The sequence below is a fragment of the Antrostomus carolinensis genome, unplaced genomic scaffold, assembly GCF_000700745.2.
Source record: "Antrostomus carolinensis isolate BGI_N321 unplaced genomic scaffold, ASM70074v2 scaffold22468, whole genome shotgun sequence".
NCBI lineage: Eukaryota > Metazoa > Chordata > Aves > Caprimulgiformes > Caprimulgidae > Antrostomus > Antrostomus carolinensis.
In genome coordinates this window covers 28,888-36,217 of record NW_010332900.1, presented here as the reverse complement: position 1 = coordinate 36,217, position 7,330 = coordinate 28,888, and the positions used below count along the sequence as shown (strand labels likewise).

Below are 7,330 nucleotides of genomic sequence, written 5' to 3'. Positions count from 1 at the left end.
GCCTGCCACTCTGATGCCAGCCGCGTGCAAGGAGGACCCATGAGTTGGGCACCCATTGCCAGGCCACAGCCATGGGTGCATCTTGCAGCCAGCCTGGATCCCTGGCCACAGCTTACAGGATCTTGGGACACCCTGTCCAGCCCCCAGGGAAGCAAAGGGAAAGATTAGACTTGAGCTTGAGGCTGCAAGTTGGGGTTGGCAAGCAGAGCCTCCAACAAGCCGGAGGGCACAGACCCAAAGACTCCCTTGGGTTCAATGCAAACCCATTTCACAGCTGAGGTACAAATTTCAGAGACAATGCTGGCAAATACCTGCAGCACAAACAAACTATGGAGGTTCCCAGGAAGCTATCATAGCCAAAACCACAAAAGATTTCAATCTGCTTCATTGCTGGGCAGTAACCCATCAGAAGCTGTGGTGGGCCACACACTGCAGTGCCACAGAGCATGCCTGCCTCTTGCACCACAGGTCTCTACAAGCCAGGCTCTCCTTCACATCCAGGACAAGCTGGGTTCTCCATATCTTTGAACTTGGTCAGGTTTGGTACTTTCTAGCAGACCAGAGGTAGCAAGCAGGTGCTTTCTGGGTTTGCCTGGCTGAACATGCCTGACCCCACCGCCCAGCACAATCCTCACCCTGTCCCTCTGCACAGAGGCAGGTGGAGGTTGCACCCAGGTCTGGAACAGCAGAACTGAGCCCTGATACTAGCTGCCAGTTAATTGAAATGATTGTTTTATTCTTACCCTAAGAAAACAAAGCAAAGATTTGTAATTTTTTTTCCTCTAGGATGTGTTGTTCGCTGCTTTAATTTCCCCTTTGTGCCGGCACTCATTCTGCTACTAACAGCTCTCATTGAGGTTTGATTAGTTCTTTCTGCTTCTCCTGGATCTTCTCCAAGCACAAGGGCCAGGGACATATATAGAGATATATTGCTTTAAAAACCCCATTCCAAGCTTTACCCCTCCTCCCACCCTTCACCCCCTGCTCATTTTTCCTTTTTCATAAGGCTCCCTGTAATTTGGCCATAGTGCCAACTTGGCACCAGAGCTCTCCCTGCCGCTGGATTTCCATAAGAAGGCGGTATTTTTCACAGGGATTTAGATCTCAGCTGTATAAATTTGCTCGGGGCTGTAATTCAGCTTGCGGAGCCTCCACCACAGAATTACATTTGAAAAGTGCTGAAAATGGATGGATTACTGGAGATCTGTAGTATACTCTGCTGGGCAGGGGTGCAATCTTGATGCTGCTAAACCACCAGATTAGAAAACATTAAGGAGAGCAGCAAATGAGTCCATGGCTCTTTTCCTCCTTGGGTCTGTGTGTCCAGCTTCTGTCTGCATCAGTGCAAGACACAAAAACAGCGCCAGCCCACTCTTTGACAGAGGCCAACAGTGCCTGGCTATAGAATATCATTACAGCCCCAACACAGGTAATTGCTTCTCTGTAATACTTTGCCAGTCCCAGTGAAGATGCTCAGAAAGTCACAAATGGTATCTCTGTGTTTGATGGTGCTCAAATGGATTCCTCCTCCATGAACTTGTACTGTTGCTTTCTGAACTCATGGGTGACTTTAATCTCTGCAGCATCCTGTGGCAGAGATTTGCACAGGTTAAATATATTATTATACACCTGTGTGTGAAGAAACACCTTCTTGTTTGTTCTGACCAAGGGTTTGACTGGGCTCTCCATCAGGGTCTTCATCATCTTGACTGCCATAAGAAGGAGGTCAAAATGGAGGCCGGACAGCCCCGATGCTAGGTGAAGACCCAGCTCAGGACAGGCAGAAAGCCATCATGCCCTGCCCTTGGCTTTCCTTGACTCCTTGGCTGCCCATGTGCCTGAGATATTGAGCAATGTAGAAAGTCATCCGGAGTGGCCAGCTCAGGGCAAGTCGAGCTGTAACCCATGCAGATCTCTGCCTTCGGGGTGGTCTTCAGAGGGGAATGGTTTCCAGAGCTCTGAACCAATGGCTAATTAAAACAATAGCTATTTATTTATATATATACACATATATGTGTGGGTATATATAAAAAGAACATGGCTCCTAAAGAAATGCTCACAGGCCAGGAGGCTTGTTTGTGCAAATGGGGATGGCAGAGAGAGGAGTGGTACTTCAGTAAGGAAGTGAGCCAGGAGGAACAGTTGCTCCCAAAATACCCACCTGAAGAAGTACTATGTAAGTAGGAAAAACCAGCCACATGTTGCCTCAGGAAGCCAAGCTCCAGGCCCCGGCACATCAGAGACTTCAGCTCCTGCCCTCCACCTCTGCCCAGCTCATCGCTGTCCTCAGGGAGCTGATTTGGGGGTCCCTCATTTGTGGGGGGTCTCACCATGGTTTGCCCAGCTCCTTTCTGGGGTCACTCAGCACTGAGCACTTTTGCACACAAGTCTCCAGCACTGGCCTGGGGCACCTCAAAAACCACAACTGTGACTGGGAAATCAGGTTAAGTGACTTGTCTAGTGTCACTGAGGAGCGCTGTGGCAGAGGCAGGGAGATAGAAGATTAAATCCCAGTGGAGGGCCAGAGACTGGAGATTAAATCTTGACTTCTGAGGGGCCTTCATGAGTAAATCCCTGAGTTTATTAGGGAGACCTGAGCCTGGGGGTCCTGTCCATGAGGTTTTGCACATTGCTTGGTCAAGCCCTGGAATTAAATCAGGCCCTGAGGGCTTGTCAGCCAGCTTGGGACCAGCTCCTTGACTGAGGTGAAGATGGGGCCTGTGGTGAGAGAATTTCCCCACAGTCAGCCCATGGCAAGTCCTTACTGGCTCATGGTCCTTGTGAGGTTACATCTCTTCACCCTAATCCTTACCACTGAGTTCTGATTCAAGATGTCACATGCTTGAGACCTGGTAGGTTTCAGCACATGCCACAGGGCTTTCCCTTCACTCTTCCAGGCCCAGGGGCCACCTGTGATGGCTCTCTCCAACTGTGCAGGAGGGCAGAGGGGTCAGTGACACTTTGTGGGTCCAGTGGGTCCCATCTCCCCTGACACAACCCAAGCATCCCTTGGATACATCTCTTCATGTTGTGTTCAGACTTCTGCCCATGGGTGGCACTTGGGACACTTCTGCAGCTGCTAATCGCACTTGTGTCCCCAGGGAGAATCTGTGCCATCAGGTGCTCACCCAGGCAGGACTCCCACTGCTCCTATGTGTGGGTGCCCAGGAGCTGGCCAGGCACCTCAGGCAAAGCCAATAGCTGCAAATAAATTTGCTCAAGGGTGGCCAGGGGCCCAACCAAGCGCTGGAGGCAGTTTGTGCCGACCCTGGTGAAGGGTTGGTGAGGGGAAAACAGGGCTATGGAGTCAGGGATGCAGGCAGAGCATCAGCTGGTGCCACCGCCCCAGGAAGCAGTGCTTGGAGAAGGGAGTTATGAAAGATTTGGGATGTGACGGAGCCATGTCCCCCCGAGGTCTGGCATGGTGTTTAGGGTGCGCCGCAGATCAGCTTTGCACACAGCATCCCGGGCTCGCAGTGTGCCATCCCCTGCTGCGGGCGATTCACATGGGGCAGGGCTGTGTGCTGCACTGTGCTGAGCACTCAGCAGCACTGTCCCCAGAGTACTGTCCCCAGGACACTGTCCCCAGGGACACCCTCAGTGCTGGACATGGCACTGGCAGGGGCCATGCAGGGCCAGAGAAGGAGCTGGATGCAACGCATGCCCATCCTGGGGCTGCAAGAAGGGGGCACGGGACCCATTTACACCTTCCTCTGCTCAAAAAAGGGGGGAAAAGCACAAATCAGGGCTTGGCATGAACTAGGGGATCAGGAGAAGAGCATCCTCTTTTGGTGCTGTCAGTCAGCCTCAGCCAGGGGGTAATCCATGCCCTGGAGGTGTTGGGTCCCAAGAGGAGCACCTCAAATCCCGGGAGGAGGGAAGGGCCCAGGGCTTTGCTGCTCACCTTTCCCATCCCATTGGCTCTGTGCAGAGGAGTCTGGTGGCACCAGCCACCTCCTGCGCTGCTGAGAACCACAGTCACCCCCTGCGCAGGAGAAAGAGGAGGATCAGGCATGGGTGCCAGCCAGCAGTTCCATCAGCACCCCGGCATGTGCTCTCCTTGCACCACGAGCCCACCCAAAGAGCAGACCTGGCCCAGAAATAGGGATGTGGGCTCAGCAACCCACAGGAGGGGATGGTCTCCAGACCCTGAGCCAAGTCCACAGCAGGGGAAACCAACCATCTTCCCCTTTCCCCTGCGGCATGGCTGCCATGCATCTTCCCATGGAAATTCATGTTTGCACACGAAAGGACCTTTAATGTATATTGGGGAGAGGACACAGGCATGTTGGGGGGAGGATCTTTAGGAGACTTAGGTGGAGGCTCCTGCTGGGACTGTCCCATCCCTGCCTCATTTCCAACAGCCAGCAGCAGCAGCAGCAGCAGCAGTCATTTTGCAAAAAAAAGCCCCGTTCATCTGGGTGTTGCCTCTTGCCTGCACTCTGACAGCTCGGCAGGGGCTGTTTCATGCCCTTCCCTGGCTCTGAGCATCTCCTCCCCATGTCATGTTCCCAGTGTCTTCAGCCCAGCGCTGCGATTTCTCTGCCTAATGAGCCATTTATATATATATTACGAGTGGTATGTTTGGCCTTCATCAGTCCAATTAGTGCATTCCTGGAGGGCTGGAGAGGGGAGGGGGGGTGGCGGCCGCATTTCCGTATTGCCGGCTGCCTGCTCCTCTCCGGCTGCAGACACTGAACCGCCGGGCCAAATTCCCTTCGGTGTTTGTGGCGTTCCATTAACCCGCCCGCTGCAGGAGGCATCTTCAGAGCATCGCTGCTTCGGCATCCTCAGCAGCCCATGCTCTGGGGCAGCATTTCTCTGCTGCTGAGCTGGGACACCCCAGTTCCTGCTTCCTGTCCCAAAGGGAGAAATTAATATGGGGCAGAGAGGGGCCACACAGCTTGGGACACCACTTCTTTTAGCCAAAATGCAGGGGGACAGAGCCACTGCTGGGAGGGACCCCCATCTGCCTCCATCCAGAGGGGCAACAATCTTAACAAGGCAACGAGGAGGCAAACAGAAACAGGGAAGGTGGCAGGAGGCAGTGGCAAGGGTACATTTAAGGCACGAGAGTGTTGCTGTATTTTATTTTTCAAAGGAGGATTCTTTCAGCGTATTTTTATAGGGAATTTCTCTGTGGCGATTGATATTTCCCTCAGGGACACATCTTCTCTAGTGAAAACGTCGACATCGTGACCCGAGAGGGAGAAACTCCAAACAAACAACCAGGATTTAATTACCAGCTTGCTCACTGGATGTAAATGATCTACGAAAAAGTATACAGTCCTCAGCAGAAGCAGCAAATATTAACTAGGGATGATGACCTCTCTGTTTAGTTTACTGCTGGAGGGCTGTCTCTGCTCCCTGTGGCTCGGGGCATGGGACCCGTCACAGATAAGGGGCCCTGGATACCTTCAGTGAGGAGAGCACAGCCCTCCCGGGCCTCATCCTGCCTCTCCGGGGCTGTATCCAGGGATGCTGGGGGCAGTGCTGGGGCTGAACCCATGGTGGGAGCATCCTTGAGCCAAGACGTGGGGCACCAGCGAGGTTTTCCCATGCTTTTGTGATGCTGTGCTGTGGGTCCTGCACTGTTTGGGGCTGGAGAAGAGGGATGGGAGCTCACACCGTGGCTCCTATGTCTCTGCAGACGTGAAAGCCACCAGCCCCACACAAAGGAGCTGGCTGGAAATTGCTCCTTCCCACAGCTTTCCTTAAGAAAAAGCAGTTTCTGCAGAAAAGGCTGCGGGCCGCACGCTCACGCAGCCAAGAGTGCGTGTCAGGGCCAAAATGCCGTTTTCCTTCAGTTTTGGTGATGGTGCTCCCGTTTTTCAGTCTGAAACACTATTTCATTTCAAAACAATCTTTATTTCAGATTTAAAAGAGATTCTAATGCACCACAGTATATTGCAAAGGGATTGAAACCAGATGAATCCCAAATTACTTGTTTTCCTTTTTTTTTTTTTTTCCAGAAAGTTTTTTCACCAAAAAAATTAAAATTCAATTGAGTTTTTGTCCCAGTGAGAGGCGCGTGGTTTTTCTCCGAATTCTCAAAATTTATTATCGGAAAGTCTCTCTCTTTTCTAGCCAACTCCAGCTTCTATGAGAGGATGGAAAATATCTGGAGGCAATGTCAAGGCATGCTGAGTTGCCATTTCCACATTGGCTTTCCCTGGTGTGAGCGAGTTTCCGCCTGCTTGTTCAGCCCTGGGAAATTTCCCTTCAGCCCCAGGCTCTCCCCGGCTGGCACATCCCGAGGGTTTCCAGGATGCAGCCAGAGGAGGGTCTCACCTCACCCGGGCCATGCAAGCCAGGGACAGCATTGCAACACCTCCAGGACCCCATGGGTCCCCGAGCAGGCGGCTGTTTTCCCCAGGCACGGGCTGGAGGGCTGCACACTTCATCACGGCCTCAAAAGCGTTGGCTTGGCATGAGCAGTGGGAGCTGGCGGTGGTGGTGTTCATCACATTCCTCAGCCGAGGGGTTATTCATATTCAAATCTCCTGAGGAAAAGCAGGCAGGGTGCTGGGAATGAGCTGGGAGAGGCTATGGCTGAGGCAGGGGCTGGGGATGGGATTTACAGGACAAGGAGATGGGGTCAATGCTGAAATGGTCCTGGGGAAAAGGGTGAGGAAAAAGGAAGGGAGAGGGTTTCCAGGGAAAATCGGAGTTTTCCGCAGGTAATGGAGTGTTTGAAGGCACGGGCATGGCTGTGCTTTAAAGAGATGCACAGAGAGGCTAGTGAGCACGCTGGCATGACAACAAGGTACCTTGGCCCCTTGGTCCCCTCCTGTAGCCCTCTGGCCATGTGGCTCCGAGTCCAAACAGCACCTTGTACTGCAGGTCTGGAACCAGACAGGGACACTGGGTGACAGGGACGGGACCGAACTTGTCCAAGGCAGCCCAGAGGACAGAAACACCATTCAAATTAAAACTGCTGCTTTGAGCTGATGCTAAACCAGTGGGCTGGGGCTCCTCTGGGGTCCCAGTGCCCTCCCAGCAGCCCAGCCCTCACACAGATGCTGCCACCTGGATCAGCATTTGGGCTGAGAGAGGAGGTGAGGGGGAGAATCTCGGGTACTGACAGCTCTGAGTGGGAATGACACAGCCCAGGGCTGATCTTTACACCCCTTCTTACACGCTGCCTGCCCACGTCCTCACCCCACTTCCCAAACAGGCTCCTTCTCTGCATCTTCCCCTTACACTCCCCAGTTCCTCCTTACATCTCGGGTGCTACCTGCTCTCTCAGCACCTGCTTCAGAGGGTGACCATAGGCAGGAGAGGGCAGACCCGGGTCCCTGCACTGATTTTGCAGAAACCATGTAATTGC

General features: G+C 53.0%; 1 protein-coding gene across 1 annotated transcript in view; it reads left to right on the top strand.

Annotated features, from left to right (window-relative positions):
- The window catches only part of MASP1 (MBL associated serine protease 1), a 26,424-nt gene that overhangs the window by 4,030 nt on the left and 15,064 nt on the right, over positions 1-7,330 (top strand). The window lies entirely within an intron of this gene.